The sequence below is a fragment of the Leptinotarsa decemlineata genome, unplaced genomic scaffold (genome assembly GCF_025532065.1).
Source record: "Leptinotarsa decemlineata unplaced genomic scaffold, Ldec_3_MD MMD2_P_RNA_scaffold_9, whole genome shotgun sequence".
Classification (NCBI taxonomy): Eukaryota; Metazoa; Arthropoda; class Insecta; order Coleoptera; family Chrysomelidae; genus Leptinotarsa; species Leptinotarsa decemlineata.
The window spans coordinates 6,063,459-6,083,929 of record NW_027412536.1 but is presented as its reverse complement, the minus strand read 5'-3'; positions in this window follow the sequence as shown (position 1 = coordinate 6,083,929).

Genomic DNA, 20,471 nt, shown 5'->3' with positions numbered 1-20,471 from the left:
AAATCGGTTGAAACAGCATCTTATCATCTAATGAATTACATATACACTGAGATCGAAAACAAAAAATATGTCCTCTCTTTATTCTTCAATTTATCGAAGGCTTTCGATACAGTGTGCCCGGAGTTTCTACTCCCTAAACTATCCAATTTAGGTCTCCCAACTAATATAATTAATTGGATACAATCTTACATGTCCGAAAGAAACATGAAGGTACTTTGCAATGGGTCGTTCTCTGAGACCAAAAAGATAACACTCGGTGTGCCCCAGGGCTCGGTTGTAGGCCCCCTACTGTTTCTCCTATATACAAACGACCTACCTCAATATCTAGAAGATGGACACATTACGATGTTTGCGGATGACACTACCATAACTTTAACGGGACAAAACGTTGAGCAACTTATTTGTAAATCTGAAAGTATTGTTGACCAGTTCAGTGCTTGGTGCCAAAGAAACAAACTTATCCTTAATACCTCCAAATCAGTATCGATGAAGTTTCACTTTAGGACCGATACTCTAAATGCTTCTGTTACATATGATATTGAAAACGTACAGGTGACGAAATTTCTTGGTACCTATTTAGATTCTAATCTAAACTGGGAAAAACAAGTAGACAATACATGTTCTAAAATAAATAAAGCATACTGTGCAATAAAGCAACTGAAATCAACATTAAGGGAATCAGCGTTACTCAGCATTTATTATGCTATGGTATACTCCCATATCAATTTTAATATTATGATCTGGGGGAGGGCAAATGATTTTACGAGAGTTTTTGTTGCCCAAAAACGAATTATAAGACTTATATTCAATATGAACTACAGGGACAGTTGCCGTGATATCTTTATTGAGAAAAAAATGTTAACAGCGCCTTGCATCTTTATCTTGAAATGCATAATGTTTGCTAGGGAAAACCCTAATCTCTTCACAGAGAACGCCACTGTCCATAACTACAATACCAGAAATGGACATCTATTGCAAATCCCTCAACATCGTATGTCATTTTTCAAAAAATCTCCACAGTACAATGCTATCACCTGCTTCAATAAGATACCAGATAAATTTAAAAAGGTCAAGAGTAACCTAAAATTTCACAACAATATTAAAAACCTTCTAATACAGAAATGCTATTATAGTTATCAGGACTTCTTGAACGACGATCTCCCAAACAACTCAAATACATTTTAATTTAAAGTTTTGTCTGGCATTCCTAGTCTAACATTGTTATTATGTATATATTTTTGCTTATTTTGTGTGTGCCTTATCACTGCGATGTAAGTTCACTGAATGTACTACTCATTTGATTATTTGACTTGGGGTCCTCATAATGTCATATTTTAAATATATACCCTGACTTACCACATATACCAAGTGTATCGCGTTTTGGTCAATAAATATTATCTTATCTTATCTTAATTTAAAGAGTGTCAATATCTGCTGTGAACTGAACCATCCAATGCATTGTATGTTAAAACTGTATCATGCAAAATTAATGCATATACTTTAGTGTTGTTTGGAAACTTAGTCTTCCTCGTCTCAAACTCAATCTTCATATCAATAGTTGATGATTTTGTTGCATTTGGTTGATGTGAACAATCGATGACGAATAGTGGATTCTCTCTAAATTTTCCAATGTCCATCAGAGGTTCACTCATATCTTTATCATAATAACTTCGCTGGAAACTCTCAAAAGCATAATAAGCAGGAGCATCAAGTTTTTTATCGAAATTCAAATTCCAACGCTCATATGGATAAACTTCAGAATTCAAGTATACTCGAATACTATTGATATCAGCAGTTGTGAATTTTGTAATATCCTGTGTTGTATCTTCAGATGTGGTAGTACTTTGGAATGCGATGATGACAAAACGAGGAGTTTCCAGAGCATTAGTTGTTTTGATGGCCCATATGTCTGAAGAAGTCCCACGTAATGATGGTACTTCATAGAGGTCCCACATGCGATAAGCCAACTTGATTTTGGCATTCAGACCGCTTTTGTTTATTCTACTCAAAAGTTTGAGCTTGTGTTCATCATCTGGTACAATATGTCTTATTTTCCATTCGATTTTATTCATTTCCAAATCAGCATCAACCTCACCTATATATGAGTTTTTGAATGATAGAGCGATAATCAAAATCAATTCCTGTTTGGCATTCAAGATACTTTTGTTGTAATCTTCAGCAAAACCCATCAAATATTTCAGTGGTAGTTTTCCACTAAAAACATGACTGTTTCTATCCAAGATATCTTGTTTCAATTGTCCCCAGCCAGATGTCGATAATGTGTTAGCATGTGATTGTCCAAATGATATCATGGTTTTCATTGTAGATGTTATCCTAGGTTTTCTAACAACAGCTACTTGTTCACCACCCATTTCGTAACGAATTTCATCAAAGAGAAATGCAATTGCATTATTCGAGAGATAGCATGTTTTCGCTACATCTTTCAGGGTGAATTTACCTTCTATGTAAATGAAGGTCTCGGCAATATCTAGTATAACAACTTGATTATTGATTGCAGTTCTAATTTCATCCGAATTCCTGAATAGCGGTTATCCGTAGGGCTTATATGTGTGCTCATGTAAACTAATGAGAGAATGATCGAGCACTGGTTCATCGAATATATTCAACTTTTCACTGTTTGTTTCAAGCACCATTGTTATTTTCTCACTTCCAATCCAATCGATTACAAAAATTTAAGATCACTCACAGACAGAGCGTTATGTGCTAACTGTTTAGCATACGCTTGTGGAATGAGCCGCTGTTCATGCACACTTTTCTTCTTACGCACACTTTTCTTTTTGATAGTGCAGCTCGTTTTGGTTTGGGATTGTTCAATACGATTTTGTCTATTGTAAATGAAACCCATAACAATAGTTATTCGATTTTCTTCAATTCCAAAATAATGAAAATCTCTTCTTCACTTCCAAAATCGATAAGGTTATTTTTTTCATCCAAAATACGCACTGTAATGTTGTGAATCAATTGACGACCTTCTGGACTGACAGATATATATCATACTGTGTGGTTCTTTAGTAAGATTGTATCCAGGTTCAACATCAATATCGAATGAGAAAAGAATGTGGGATTCTTCACCATTTATATATGAACCAGATATTATATTGCGATCTAAGCGGATGTCTCACAGTTGTAATGTTTATTGGTAATGAGGATTCATGTATCTGATTTGGTGGAAATATGCCATGAGCGAACCCCATCATTTCTGCTATAGAATTTGGATGTGTCAGATCAATTTCACATTTGGATCGCATTTTACATATCATCTGCAATGATATCTATTGGTTTTTTATCATGAAACAATCTGTATGACTGCATTGATCTCTTCTATTTCGTAAGCACCACATGGAATTTCAATTGTAAACTTTTGGAGTATCGATGAGTTGTCATTACTGATTCTGAAACTCACTAAATTATTAGCTTCAGTTATATTATTGATTGCATTGCATCCATAGATTACCAAAAGTCCTAATCCATAACGGCTGTTCCTATCCAATTCAACTGGTGGAAAAAAATTCGCACTAAAGACACTTGTCCCGATAGCTGGTAGCTCAAACTTTCGTGACATGACTGATGAATATTTTGAAACACATTTCAATTTATTGTTGTGCACAACAACAGCATATTTGAGACAATTTACCCTTTTTCAAAGGTGTTGCATTGTAATAAATATCATTTTTATTGATACCGATATTCACATCCTCTATATTACAAATACAACACATACATTTTCGAGGTATAGGACCATCATTAACATCTGAATCTAAATTTTCATCGGCGTGGTGTTCATAACAATATCTATGTTTCGTAAATCGATGTCATCTTGTAGATGTTTGGGTAACTTTTCCCAAACATATGCAATCTCATGTGCAACACATGCAAGTATCACTTCCTTGGGCATATTTGCAAGCATCACTTTATCCATTTTTTTCAAGGTACCATATTTTGAAAACATTCTAAGTGAAAACCCCATTCCCTTGATAGCCTCCCGATCCAGTTTTGGTGTTGTATCCATTTTTATTTCGAAAATTATTCAGAGAGAAACTGTGAGCACAAGTGACCACAGAGAACTCTATTGAATTTCTGTTGACGATCATAGTTATATTTGATTTTTACATTCGAACATTTTCGAAAGAATCGAGTCAATTCCAATGGTGAGGGTAGATCTCCAAAACTATCGAAATATGCCACTTCTTTTCCGCATTTTTTATATACCACCCAATGTGTTCCTGGTCCACTTATTCCATCTAAATCAACAATAGCTGTCTCGTTTTGTCTTGGACCTGAAGAGGGTAATCTGTCACGCTTAAAAACACCACGAAAATGTGGAATTTTCATTTTTTGTGCATAATAACTGAGATCCAGATCAGTAAGAGGCCTCTGAGGTAGGGGTTCAATTAGTTTTTTGTTTTGTTTGCGGCTTTGTATGGTTTTAAATAAAGTCCTAAACCTTTACGGTACGGTTTGAGGTATATTCCACTTCCGCGTTTGCCCAATGCTACAGCCTCCATGGTTTTATTGTGGCGATTGGCTTCCCTCGAAACCGCTCTGCTGGCTTTTGCTGAATTCACGGCCTAGGTGATACCAGCAGCGGCTCCCGCTAAACTCCCTAGTGCGGATAGTCGAGCAAAAATTGGTATCAATGGCAGAATTCACCGATCTTGGGAACAGAAAGTATGCGTGTTGTGCGGATTTTCTTCTTTCCACCGGCAGATTTGAGGTATTTACGTGCATGGACTATCCCAGCACCAAATGCAACTTTTCTATTTTTATTTTTCTTCGTTTGTCTTCTCTTACTTTTTTTCTTATTGCTGCTACAACCCATGTCCATATGTCTTTTTGTTTTCATAATGTTGGTGACAAGTAATGCAGCTGCTCTTTCCCCAATACTCGCGTCCTTCGATTTAACCCTATCCCAAGCGCTGTATTCAAGTTCTTTGTCGGCTAAATGTCTTGCTGCAAGATCGGATGGATGCTTAGAATATTGAATATCGTGTTTTTTGCATTCAATATCTAATTTATTGATTCCAGGATCGTTGCGAGCTAAACGTTGTTTCAGTTTTGTACCCGGTCCACAGTATTGATAACCTTCGGGTAGATGTAATTCGAAAGGAAGTTTGTTTATTAAATCATTAACAAAACCACAACCTCTTTTAATTTTATGATCACTTTCAATACGTCCATATCGTTTGATGGTACACATTGAAATGAATAAGATAATAACATTTGTATAGTCTCCAACCACGGCACGATGCGCATTGTAAAACAGAAAGAAAAGTTTGCTGTAGATAATCTAGATGAGAAATTCGGGTGTGGATTGAATGGACAAAGGGTATTCAGACATGGTCCACTACTTCCATTATCAGTTCGAGGACTCATTATAGGACCTTCAAATTGTGGAAAGATGAATGCAATGATATCGCTATTAACACATCCACAAAGACTGAGATTTAGAAATGTGTATCTATATTCAAAATCACTCAATCAACCTAAATATCAGTACTTGCGAAATGTTTTGGAACCTATAAAAGGATTAGGTTTTTATACATTCAGCAATAATGCAGAAATAGTGGAATCCTCCGATGCTAAGCCTAATTCTGTTTTCATTTTCGATGATGTGATATGTGAAAAACAGGATATTATTAGATCATATTTCTGTATGGGACGTCATAAGGATGTTGCGTGACAATACCAATTTCATCATAATGTTCAAACAAGATGAGACGAATTTACATCATATTTATTCAGATCATGTATCACCCGATGTAACATTCAAACAATTCCAATTGATGTGTGTTAAATGCTGGGAGGACCAATATGGATTTCTAGTCATTGATAAGGACAGAAAAATAGATGAAGGTAGATATCGCAAAGGATTCGATAGTTTTATATATCCATGATCTTGTTATTGTAGAGGTCACTTCATCAGCGAATTGAGCTATAATTTAAAAAGAGCATTATGAATACGAAAAACGATTCTGAAAATAAAAACAGTGAAATGAATTTGAAACGTCAAATAGTAGAGACAACAGAAGCTGTCAGACAGAAATTCAACTCTATCAAGAATGATAATATTGAAAATCGTACGACACTTGAAAAATTGTATGAGCCCATAACGAAACCATTGAATGTTTTATCATCAAACGCTACTTCTAAATCATCAATGTTATCGTCAAACCATGGAAATGTTCAATCTACTTCAAATTATCCCATGAGTACTCCAATAGGTGGAAAACAATCTTTTGGTAGTGTATCATCTGTGAATAGTGACACGAGCACACTTCAAGACGATATGAGAACAACTCTATTCGAAACACCATCATCGTCCCAAATCGATTCCTCGGATCATGACTCCTCACCTAATATGAATGAAAGTCGTGATGATGTTTTGGCGAAACATTTGAATAATGTAAAATCTAGAAATCCAGCATATGATGGAACATTTGGTGTACGTATGGATCCTATTACATAAAAGCTGAAAATGGGAAGTCTAGTGGTACATTTCAAAGATGGAAACATTCCATTTTGGGATGCTGATAAAGTGAAAAAATATGAATGCGCGGGTAGTCCAGACTTGTATGATATGTTCTTTTTGAAGAATCCGCAAGATGTTGATAGTGAAGAAACTCGTCAAGTATATTTCAAAATATTGAAAATAACGAAAGTAATAGAGCTATAGGAGTTCTGGCCCAAAATCCCATGTATTTTCTTATGGAGCTTAATTCTGGACCTTTTTGGACCTCAGGCCCACTTCACACGAAAGGAGTAAAGGTCAGCGCCTCGTCTCTACCAGACGTCCATTATGTGTAAACTGAGCCTTAGCCTTCAAAGCCCACTTCAGACCATCTCCACTTTTACCGTCATTCAGTCAACCAATCAGCTATCACGCATAGAGTGGGAAATTCAAACCAGTAGATGAACAACGTATGTTCTGGACCACTTGGGAGTGGGGGTAACCTATCAGCGTCATCGAAATCGACGCAGGATGGAACGAGTATCGTAGCGATTCAAGCATGGAACTCCGCCCCTCGGCCCCCTTGGTACTCCACCTAACCTATCGGCCCCCTTGGTACTCCACCTAACCTATCAGCTCCCTCGGTCCCCTTCAGTCACGTGATTTTAAATAAAAAAAGTTTATAGTTATGGGATTCGAACATGGGTCGTCCGCGCCGTAGACATTGTCCTTAGCCTCTACACCATCGTAAGATATTGAAGTTAACTGCGAATGTTGGGTATTTATAGCGTTAGTTTTGTCGGGACCGAAATTGACTCATTCATTATACTTGACAGCATTTTTATTTTTGATTTCCGTAGAATGTAATCGTCATTATCATATTGAAGATAGGAAAATATACTTAGATTTGGGAAATAATTAATATTTCATGTAAAGATGTGTATGTGTGTGTGTAAGAGCGAGAGGCGCGTGTGACGTAATCGATGCAAAGAGAGATGGAGATGGTATCGAGATTTACCGGTTGCTAGTGCAAGCAGGTGTTGTCAGTTGTACAATAAATCAATGTTTATGGAGTAATGTAGCGTCGCCGGTTTGAAAATTAAGTTATAGAACACACAGAGTCATCTATGAGTCACTAGCTGAACTATCTATTGGTTGAAGAAGGACACTGTAAACACTAGACTCATAAGACTATACTTAGATTTGGGAAATAATTAATATTTCATGTAAAGATGTGTATGTGTGTGTAAGAGCGAGAGGCGCGTGTGACGTAATCGATGCACAAATTTACGTGGCTTTGCGTATATTGAGAGATTCATTTGAATAATTTATCGTACAGAATTGTTTCATGTCCTGTTATCAGTAACCGCACAAAAATAGGCGCTCGATTCATCGATACAAAAGTATATGGAAACAAGAAAAGTTATAGAACACACAGAGTCATCTATGAGTCACTAGCTGAACTATCTATTGGTTGAAGAAGGACACTGTTAACACTAGACTCATAAGACGGCATCTGTCAAATGTGAATACATGCCAGCATGGCAGGTTCGGCGTTGCCAGTTGTACAATAAATCATTGTTTATGGGGCAATGTGGCGTTGCCGGTTTAGGAATTATTCGTGAACTACTCCACGAAAATTAAAATCGCGAAAATGATATATTAATAATAATGAATCAGATTTAATAAAAAACATTACAGATTAATGAGGCTGTATCGTTTCAAAGTGTGATCCCTCAATGTTACAAGGTATCTCAAAATACATCATTGAAAACAAATATGGCGTCGAAGTGTACAGGGTGCGTCAAAATACATCATTTAAGAAAAAACATAACAGTTCCACGAGGCTGTAAGTTTTCAACGTGCGATCCTTCAATGTGTACAAGGTATCTCAAAATACATCATTGAAAAACAAATATGATGTCGAAGTGTACAGGGTGCGTCAAAATATATCATTTAAGGAAAAAAACATGTCGATTTGAAATATGATATTAATGTGTATACAGGGCGTTTCAAAATACATCATTTAAGAAAAAAACATGTCGATTCAACAGAGGTCTAGCGTTCCAACATGTCGGAAGTCTCGTATCTTTGTTAACCAAGTTAGCATCATCAGGAGAAAGAGGAGATCCAAAAGTGTCGAGAGGTTGAGCTTAGTGGACTCAACGTGAGGGCGCGAATGGGGGAGCGAAGTATTCGACAATGACATTTCAAAATACGTTGTTTTCCTTGCGTTTTCGATCGTTTTTCGTGCGTTTACGATCGTTTTTCGTGCGTTTACGATCGTTTTTCGTGCGTTTTCGATCGTTTTTCGTGCGTTTTCGACCGTTTTTCGTGCGTTTTCGACCGTTTTCCGTGCGTTCATTCGTTATCGTTTCATCGTTATTGTCGTAACGGTTTTTCGTGTTTCAATATGACAGTCATTTATCATTTAACGCGTTTCGCTAACCAAGTTAGCATCATCAGGAAATGACTAACGTCCATGCTTTGTCATATGAAGATTCATTTTGCGAACTTTCAGACTCTTGAACGGAACCTTGTGGAACACCCAACATAACTTCTGTTGTTACAGAGTAGTGTAGGTCAGCCAATCAGAATGGAGACATCAAATATTGCTCGATTGATTGTGCTAGATGAAATTGAACTGGAGAATGAGGGTCGAATCATAATAATAATAGTGATAAAACATTAAAAGCTTGAAAGTGACGTAGTCAGCGTGGGAGGTGGTGGCGTGTGTGAGGATTTGTGGAAATAAATGAGTTATTACAAAAAATAATAGCGCAACTGTCAGAAGGGCACTGAGTTGTATATTCACTAATAATGATCGGATCGTCGCACACAGCACGTCAAATGAAAGGATAAGAAATGGAGGAAGAATTGCAAATTCAACAAACTTGTAATTAAAAAATGTTGGGTTATGAACAACTATAAGTTTATTCCAATTGCAGAAGCTTGATTCAAAACGCAGAATTTATTGACAAAGAAAATGAAGAAATCATTGGATACTGAAACATATGATATATTTGGATTCCTTAGGGTGAGAAGATTTCGAATCCATCAAAAAACGACCACTTCCGGTTTCCACTTCCGGTCCTCCGATTTCGATGACTTCAACATCAATGGATTCGTTTAGATGTCATGAAACATAATTAATCATTTGTCGAAGCCAAAAGGGCCTTATAACCTATTTTCATTATACTAGCAGCAACAGACCGATGTGGGTACTCATTTCAAATGATTTCATTTGTAGATTATGAAAAGTATGATATACAGTGCCCAATGTGAAACACCATAGAAAGAATTGCACATTTGAAGAAAATCATTGAACATATTTGAAATTGAAAGTTGTTGGGTTATGAATAACTACGAGTGTAATGTAATTGCAGAAGTTTCATTCAAAACACATAATTTGTTGACAAAAAAATGAAATAATCATCGTATACTGAAACATATGGTATTTTTGGATTCCTTAGGGTGAGAAGGTTTCGAATCCGTCAAAAACAGGTCACTTCCGGTTTTCACTTCCGGTCGTCCGATTCCGATGATTTTGACATCAATGAATTCCTTTAGATGTCAAAAAACATAGTTAATCATTTTACGAAGCCAAAAGGACCTCATAACCTATTTTCGCTATACTAGTCGCAACAGGTCGATGTGGGTACTCATTTCAAATGATTTAATGTGTAGACAATGAAAAATATAATATCGAGCGCCTAATGTGAAACAGCATAGGAAGAATTGCAAAGAGAATCATTGAAAAAACTTTGGATCGCCACGTACATCATGTCAAATGAAAGAAGAAAAATTGCAGAATTCATCAACAACGAAAAAACAAATATGGTGCAACATGTCAGAAGGGCACTAACCCACATCTTCATTAATGATAACTGAATCTCAACGTGCAGCACATCAAATGAAAGGGAAACGAATGCATGGGGAAAAAAAAGCAAAATTCATGTGTTTGTTGCGCTATTCAAATCCAATGTGACATGGATCAATGTCAACGCTGAATAGGCATCTAACAAAGACTCTTTGATTTTTTTTTGTACCATTTCAGAATATGTCATCACTAATTTTCATATTCATACCCAAGGTGACATTGATCACTGCCAATGCTGAAATTGCATCCGGAGATACGCAGTTCTCAAAGCGACGAAACAAAGGCTCTTTGTTTCATTTTAAAATATGTCATCACTTATTTTACTATAAATACGTCATGCATGGCGAAATGAGTTAGTTGCATCCGTTGAAAGTGATACCAGTGACAAGTGCACCAAGTTTATTCGAAAGTAAGTGTTTTAGATTTGACTTCTTCCTCAGATGAATTTATTCAAATGTAATTTAATTGAAAATTGGTGAGAATTGTTGAATCATTTGATTTCCAAAATTTTTCTCGATATATATATATATATATATATATATATATATATATATATATATATTGGATGATTTCAGTCAAATGTGTTACATGTCGTGGTTTGTTTGAGATAGTATTCGCATATATTGTGAATCAAAACATAAAGCTTTCATTTTTTATTTTTCACAGATGGATTTACAAAAGTTGAATGCAAGTTCGATCGTGAAGAGAAAGCCAAGTATCAAAGTAGCAGATTTGCCTGTGGAGATGCCGCAGAGGATATTCACTGCCAAAATCGTGAAAGGAAAATTTGGTGAGGCGGTCTTGTTAGATTTGGGAGATAAAGTATCATTTCTACCCCACCGAGTGACGGAGGCGTATCGTCCTCACTTAGAAGAATTTTCATCAGGAAAATACGCTATTGTGTTCAAAGGGTTAATGGACATTGGGAAACCGAATCTTGTCGTTTCATTTGAGATTGTACAAAATTAAGGTTATTACTGTTTCCAATTTTTTCTTTGTTTTATAGGCAAAGAGTTTTTGGGTGTATATAATATTTTTCATTCGGGTCAAAAATTCTCACTGACAGATATGATCCGCATAAAGTAGTGTTTTCATACAATATTTTTCCTTCACTTAGTACGTGCAGAATATGTGTTTTAAATTCTTTATTTTGGATGACACTTGATTTTTTATTTTCATTATAAGTGTAGCAATTACTTCATGAAAGACATTACCCTCTCTGTTGCCAAAAAATTTTTTTTAGTGTATGTTTTTATTGAAAAATCGAATTTATTTCAGTGTATTTTTTTACTGAAAAATCGAATTTATTTCAGGATAATACATCAACGTGTGCAGTATCAGTCAGACTCATCTCAACAACAACATTCAAAACCGTCATAGCAACCTTTCCAGAACGAGTTTGAAATGTCAGCAGTTTCCATTTTTGTCAGTCTATAGTTGCACATTATGAGGCTAGAATTCATCGATATTCAGTGATTTGTTGGACAAACTGCACCTATTCAATATATATACAACCGTAGTGAATTTGGAAGACTCTGAAGATTCATCGTGGTGTGTTCCAAAAAACACGCCATTCTGTATGGGTCATTCCAAAGGAAATTTGTTCAGCTGCAGTCTCAATAACGTTGATATTTTATATAAATGGCTTTATAATATACTACCAAAATAAATAAAATACATATCACACACATCTTTTTTTGAAAATGAAAACTTATCTTATACAGGGAAAGTTGTCAAAAATATGCAATAACAAAAAATTATATACCAGATTTTATAGAGATGAAGAAACATCATATTGAAAGATACTGGGTTGACAAAAACAGGACATTTTAGAAATAAAGAAAATAAGTTTGTCTATCATTTTAAATTCTGATTCGTTGGGTCGATATAACAAAAAGTGGCATTTTATATCTTGAATTTTATTCAGGACATTATCATAGATGATTGACATTTGACATTAAATTTCAAGTGTGATATTTGGAAATTCATTTCGTATTGTAGTTTTTTCGAAATTCCCATTCAAAATAGCATCCTTTGATATAGATACCGGACGAGTCTATTATGTGTAGATAACCTGAGTTTCAATTGTTCGGAGTTCTGAGTTCTTGTACATATAAACATAACAAAGTAACGATACAGACAAATATGAAAAATCGTCATAAAATAATTCAAATCCATTCAAGTGAATTCATGAATTGAAAGATATTTTAACCTCAACTTCGATATTCTGAAACAAAAACACACAGTATTCACAATTCCATCTTTCGTTATTCCAAGTTCATAGTCATCAAAATTGATACGATTATAATATATATAGGAATATAAAACTATCTTCAAATACAGTTGCATGAATGCACATCAAGCATTTTGTCGTAGTAAGGTGACCGGGGCAAAGTTACAACTTCAGCATAATATAAATGTTTATAAATATTAGGGAAGATCAAGATCATCAACAGGTATTAAGAAATTCATTCGGTGTCCAAAGCTTTCGGAATACAATGCAAATAATTTTCTTTATGACTATTCGTTCGATATTAAATATTATTACCTCAAAATATATCGAAATCATAACACGTTTGCGATTCATTTTTTCAGTTACATTTGAAAAGTGAGTTTCAGTTTGCAGAAATAATAGCCCACACATGTTGGAAATTTTGCCATAGTGTGGTGAAAATCGTATTGAAAATTCTACGAAATATAAGCGCATACATACAGAGTGAATCAATATTTGAAATACGTCGTTTGGAACCCCCCATAACCCTTCTCTATCGAATTTTGGCAGAAATAATGCTGAGTCGTATTGTAGAGTTAACGTTCGAAATTGGGGAAAGTGAAGTATTCAACAGTTTTGCGTGCGACGGTTTTGCGTGCGTTTTCGAACAGTTTACGTGCCTTTATTCGTTATCGTTTCGTCGTTATTGTCGTTTTTTTTTCCTATTTCAATATGACACTCATTTAACACTTAACGCGTTTCGCTTACCAAGTAAGCATCATCAGGAGATGACTAAAGTCCACGCTTTGTCGTATGAAGGTTCGTTTTGCGAATTTTCAGACTCCTGAACCGAACCTTGAGGAACAATCAGCCTAACTTCTGGTACAGAGTGGTGTCGTAAGCCAATCAGACTGGAGAAATCAAATATCAGTAGAATGATGGTTTTAGATGAAATTGAACTGAGGAATGTGGGTCGAATAATAATAATAATAGTGATAAAACATTAAAACTCAACTTGTGTTACAGAGTGGTGTCGGTCAGCCAATCAGAATGGAGGAATCAAATATCGGTCTAATAATTGTGTTAGATGATATTGAACTGAGGAATGTGGGTCGAAAAATAATAATAATAATGATAAAATGTTAAAACTTTGAAAGTGACGTAGTCAGCGTAGGAGGTGGTGGCGTGGTAGAAAATGTGTGAGGATATGTGGAAATGAATGAGTTATTGGAAAAAAACATGGAGCAACTGTCAGAAGGGCACTAAGTTGTATATTCGCTGATAATAATCGAATCTTCGCTTACAGCACGTCAAATGAAACGACAAAAAATCCAGAATTCATTGACGAGATAATACAAAGATGGCGCAACATGTCAGAAAGACATTAAGTCACAATTTCACTCATGATATTTGGATCTTAACGTGCAGCACATCAAATGAAAGAGAAACGAATGCAGAATGTTATCGACAAAGAAAACACAAAGATGACGCAACATGTCACAAAGGAACGAAGCCACATCTCCGTTAATGACAATTGAATCTCAACGTGCAGTACATTGACTGAAAAAGAAAAAAAAATGCAGAATTCATCGACAGAGAAAAAAAAACAAAGACAACGTAACATGTCAGAAGGGCAATGAGCCGTATTTTCGTTAATAATGATTTGTTCTCAACGTACAGCACATCAAATGAAATGGAAACGAATGCAGAATTCATCGACAGAGAAAAAACAAAGATGGCGCAACATGTCAGAAGTGCACTAACCTGCTTCTTCGTTAATAAAAGTCGCCTCGTCACGTGCAGCATATCAAAGAAAAAACAAAAGAGGCAACCAAAAGGGCACTGAACCATATTTTCGTCAATAATAGTCGGATCGTCGCATTTGACATGATTCATTCACTCAAAACTGAAATATTTAGAAGATACCAAAGGAGATCTCACGGTGACTATAAGTTCTGGTATGCTTTGTTAGGTATCGAATGATGCGTGCAATTTCGTTAATTCCAGCGACATTATTATTCCAAGATATATTGGTGTCCATTTGAACCTCAAAAAACTTATCGAAGCAGAAGGTGGAACCCCAAAAAATAGGAGATATAGTACACCAAGTCAGTGAAGAGCGGCATTTTTCTGCCGAAAAATGTTTGAATTTCCTCAAATTTTCCAAATATCTGTAAAAGAAAGACAAAACTCAGCTGCGGAACGCTTCTATCTACTAAAGTTAAGTATGTATCGGTAGTGTGTAACGAAGGTTTCCATTAAATTCACTGGTTGCGCCCTCTGGAGGATGTTTGTTGCGATACACCATAGATGACAATATTTATTGTTTATCATTTCGAATCCGTTGAATACAAGGGGTTTGGAAATAGAAAAAACAACGTTTAAACGCTTTGTAGACGTGTTTGATGCTCTATGACCAACACCCGTTATCCATATTTTCATTATTATCCCGATTGTATGACCACCAAACATTCAATATTATCGGGATTGAAGGGAGCTGATAGGTTAGATGGAGTACCAAGGTGGCCGATAGGTTAGGTGGAGTACCAAGGGGGCACGCTGGATGGAACGAGTATCGTAGCGAATTAAGCGTGGAACTCCGCCCCTCGGCCCCCTTGGTACTCCACCTAACCTATCGGCCACCTTGGTACTCCACCTAACCTATCGGCCACCTTGGTACTCCATCTAACCTATCAGCTCCCTTCAATCCCGATAATATTGAATGTTTGGTGGTCATACAATCGGGATAATAATGAAAATATGGATAACGGGTGTTGGTCATAGAGCATCAAACACGTCTACAAAGCGTTAAAACGTTGTTTTTTCTATTTCCAAACCCCTTGTATTCAACGGATTCGAAATGATAAACAATAAATATTGTCATCTATGGTGTATCGCAACAAACATCCTCCAGAGGGCGCAACCAGTGAATTTAATGGAAACCTTCGTTACACACTACCGATACATACTTAACTTTAGTAGATAGAAGCGTTCCGCAGCTGAGTTTTGTCTTTCTTTTACAGATATTTGGAAAATTTGAGGAAATTCAAACATTTTTCGGCAGAAAAATGCCGCTCTTCACTGACTTGGTGTACTATATCTCCTATTTTTTGGGGTTCCACCTTCTGCTTCGATAAGTTTTTTGAGGTTCAAATGGACACCAATATATCTTGGAATAATAATGTCGCTGGAATTAACGAAATTGCACGCATCATTCGATACCTAACAAAGCATACCAGAACTTATAGTCACCGTGAGATCTCCTTTGGTATCTTCTAATATTTCAGTTTTGAGTGAATGAATCATGTCAAATGTGACGATCCGACTATTATTGACGAAAATATGGTTCAGTGCCCTTTTGGTTGCCTCTTTTGTTTTTTCTTTGATATGCTGCACGTGACGAGGCGACTTTTATTAACGAAGAAGCAGGTTAGTGCACTTCTGACATGTTGCGCCATCTTTGTTTTTTCTCTGTCGATGAATTCTGCATTCGTTTCCATTTCATTTGATGTGCTGTACGTTGAGAACAAATCATTATTAACGAAAATACGGCTCATTGCCCTTCTGACATGTTACGTTGTCTTTGTTTTTTTTTCTCTGTCGATGAATTCTGCATTTTTTTTTCTTTTTCAGTTAATGTACTGCACGTTGAGATTCAATTGTCATTAACGGAGATGTGGCTTCGTTCCTTTGTGACATGTTGCGTCATCTTTGTTTTTTCTTTGTCGATAACATTCTGCATTCGTTTCTCTTTCATTTGATGTGCTGCACGTTAAGATCCAAATATCATGAGTGAAATTGTGACTTAATGTCTTTCTGACATGTTGCGCCATCTTTGTATTCTCTCGTCAATGAATTCTGGATTTTTTGTCGTTTCATTTGACGTGCTGTAAGCGAAGATTCGATTATTATCAGCGAATATACAACTTAGTGCCCTTCTGACAGTTGCTCCATTTTTTTTTTCTAATAACTCATTCATTTCCACATATCCTCACACATTTTCTACCACGCCACCACCTCCTACGCTGACTACGTCACTTTCAAAGTTTTAACATTTCATCATTATTATTATTATTTTTCGACCCACATTCCTCAGTTCAATATCATCTAACACAATTATTAGACCGATATTTGATTCCTCCATTCTGATTGGCTGACCGACACCACTCTGTAACACAAGTTGAGTTTTAATGTTTTATCACTATTATTATTATTATTCGACCCACATTTCTCAGTTCAATTTCATCTAAAACCATCATTCTACTGATATTTGATTTCTCCAGTCTGATTGGCTTACGACACCACTCTGTACCAGAAGTTAGGCTGATTGTTCCTCAAGGTTCGGTTCAGGAGTCTGAAAATTCGCAAAACGAACCTTCATACGACAAAGCGTGGACTTTAGTCATCTCCTGATGATGCTTACTTGGTAAGCGAAACGCGTTAAGTGTTAAATGAGTGTCATATTGAAATAGGAAAAAAAAACGACAATAACGACGAAACGATAACGAATAAAGGCACGTAAACTGTTCGAAAACGCACGCAAAACCGTCGCACGCAAAACTGTTGAATACTTCACTTTCCCCAATTTCGAACGTTAACTCTACAATACGACTCAGCATTATTTCTGCCAAAATTCGATAGAGAAGGGTTATGGGGGGTTCCAAACGACGTATTTCAAATATTGATTCACTCTGTATGTATGCGCTTATATTTCGTAGAATTTTCAATACGATTTTCACCACACTATGGCAAAATTTCCAACATATGTGGGCTATTATTTCTGCAAACTGAAACTCACTTTTCAAATGTAACTGAAAAAATGAATCGCAAACGTGTTATGATTTCGATATATTTTGAGGTAATAATATTTAATATCGAACGAATAGTCATAAAGAAAATTATTTGCATTGTATTCCGAAAGCTTTGGACACCGAATGAATTTCTTAATACCTGTTGATGATCTTCATCTTCCCTAATATTTATAAACATTCATATTATGCTGAAGTTGTAACTTTGACCCGGTCACCTTACTACGATAAAATGCTTGATGTGCATTCATGCAACTGTATTTGAAGATAGTTTTATATTCCTATATATATTATAATCGTATCAATTTTGATGACTATGAACTTGGAATAACGAAAGATGGAATTGTGAATACTGTGTGTTTTTGTTTCAGAATATCGAAGTTGAGGTTAAAATATCTTTCAATTCATGAATTCACTTGAATGGATTTGAATTATTATATGACAATTTTTCATATTTGTCTGTATCGATACTTTGTTATGTTTATATGTACAAGAACTCAGAACTCCGAACAATTGAAACTCAGGTTATCTACACATAATAGACTCGTCCGGTATCTATATCAAAGGATGCTATTTTGAATGGGAATTTCGAAAAAACTACAATACGAAATGAATTTCCAAATATCACACTTGAAATTTAATGTCAAATGTCAATCATCTATGATAATGTCCTGAATAAAATTCAAGATATAAAATGCCACTTTTTGTTATATCGACCCAACGAATCAGAATTTAAAATGACAGACAAACTTTTCTTTATTTCCAAAATGTCCTGTTTTTGTCAACCTAGTATCTTTCAATATGATGTTTCTTCATCTCTATAAAATCTGGTATATAATTTTTTGTTATTGCATATTTTTGACAACTTTCCCTGTATAAGATAAGTTTTCATTTTCAAAAAAAGATGTGTGTGATATGTATTTTATTTATTTTGGTAGTATATTATAAAGCCATTTATATAAAATATCAACGTTATTGAGACTGCAGCTGAACAAATTTCCTTTGGAATGACCCATACAGAACGGCGTGTTTTTCTTGAATTTTGGAACACACCACGATGAATCTTCAGAGTCTTCCAAATTCACTACGGTTGTATATATATTGAATAGGTGCAGTTTGTCCAACAAATCACTGAATATCGATGAATTCTAGCCTCATAATGTGCAACTATAGACTGACAAAAATGGAAACTGCTGAGATTTCAAACTCGTTCTGGAAAGGTTGCTATGACGGTTTTGAATGTTGTTGTTGAGATGACTCTGACTGATACTGCACACGTTGATGTATTATCCTGAAATAAATTCGATTTTTCAGTAAAAAAATACACTGAAATAAATTCGATTTTTCAATAAAAACATACACTAAAAAATTTTTTTTGGCAACAGAGAGGGTAATGTCTTTCATGAAGTAATTGCTACACTTATAATGAAAATAAAAAATCAAGTGTCATCCAAAATAAAGAATTTAAAACACATATTCTGCACGTACTAAGTGAAGGAAAAATATTGTATGAAAACACTACTTTATGCGGATCATATTGTATACACCCAAAAACTCTTTGCCTATAAAACAAAGAAAAAATTGGGAACAGTGCTAACCTTAATTTTGTACAATCTCAAATGAAACGACAAGATTCGGTTTCCCAATGTCCATTAACCCTTTGAACAAAATAGCGTATTTTCCTGATGAAAATTTTTCTAAGTGAGGACGATACGCCTCCGTCACTCGGTGGGGCAGAAATGATACTTTATCTCCCAAATCTAACAAGACCGCCTCACCAAATTTTCCTTTCACGATTTTGGCAGTGAATATCCTCTGCGGCATCTCCACAGGCAAATCTGCTACTTTGATACTTGGCTTTCTCTTCACGATCGAACTTGCATTCAACTTTTGTAAATCCATCTGTGAAAAATAAAAAATGAAAGCTTTATGTTTTGATTCACAATATATGCAAATACTATCTCAAACAAACCACGACATGTGAAACATTCGACTGAAATCATCCAACATATATATATCGAGAAAAATTTTGGAAATCAAAGGATTCAACAATTCTCAACAACTTTCAATTAAATTACATTTGAATAAATTCATCTGAGGAAAAAGTCAAACCTAAAACACTTACTTTCGAAAAGAATCGGTGCACTTGTCACTGGTATCACTTTCAACGGATGCAACTAACTCATTTCGCCATGCATGGCGTATTTATAGTAAAATGAGTGATGACATATTTTAAAATGAAACAAAGAGCCTTTGTTTCGTCCCTTTGAGAACTGCGTATCTCCGGATGTAGATTCGACATTGACAGTGATCAATGTCACTTTGGGTTTGAATATAAAAATTGGTGATGACATATTCTGAAATGAAACAAAAGAAAATCAAAGAGTCTTTGTTAGATGCATATTCAGCGTTGATATTGATCCATGTCACCTTGGATTTGAATAGCGCAACAAACACATGAATTCTGCTTTTTTTTCCCATTTAATTTGAAGTACTACATGTGATGATGCGACTATTATTAGTGAAGATACAACTTTGTGCCCTCTTGGCATCGTCTCCGTTTTTTTTTCTCTGTTGATGAATTCTGCATTCGTTTCCCGTTCATTTGATGTGCTGCACGTTGGGATTTAGTTATCATTAATAAAGATGTGGGTTAGTGCCCTTCTGACATGTTGCACCATATTTGTTTTTTCTTTATAGATGAATTCTGCAATTTTTCTTCTTTCATTTGACATGATGTACGTGGCGATCCGAAGTTTTTTCAATGATTCTCTTTGCAATTCTTCCTATGCTGTTTCACATTAGGCGCTCGATATTATATTTTTCATTGTCTACACATTAAATCATTTGAAATGAGTACCCACACCGACCTGTTGCGACTAGTATAGCGAAAATAGGTTATGAGGTCCTTTTGGCTTCGTAAAATGATTAACTATGTTTTTTGACATCTAAACGAATCCATTGATATCAAAATCATCGGAATCGGACGACCGGAAGTAAAAACCGGAAGTGACCTGTTTTTGACGGATTCGAAACCTTCTCACCCTAAGGAATCCAAAAATACCATATGTTTCAGTATACGATGATTATTTCATTTTTTTG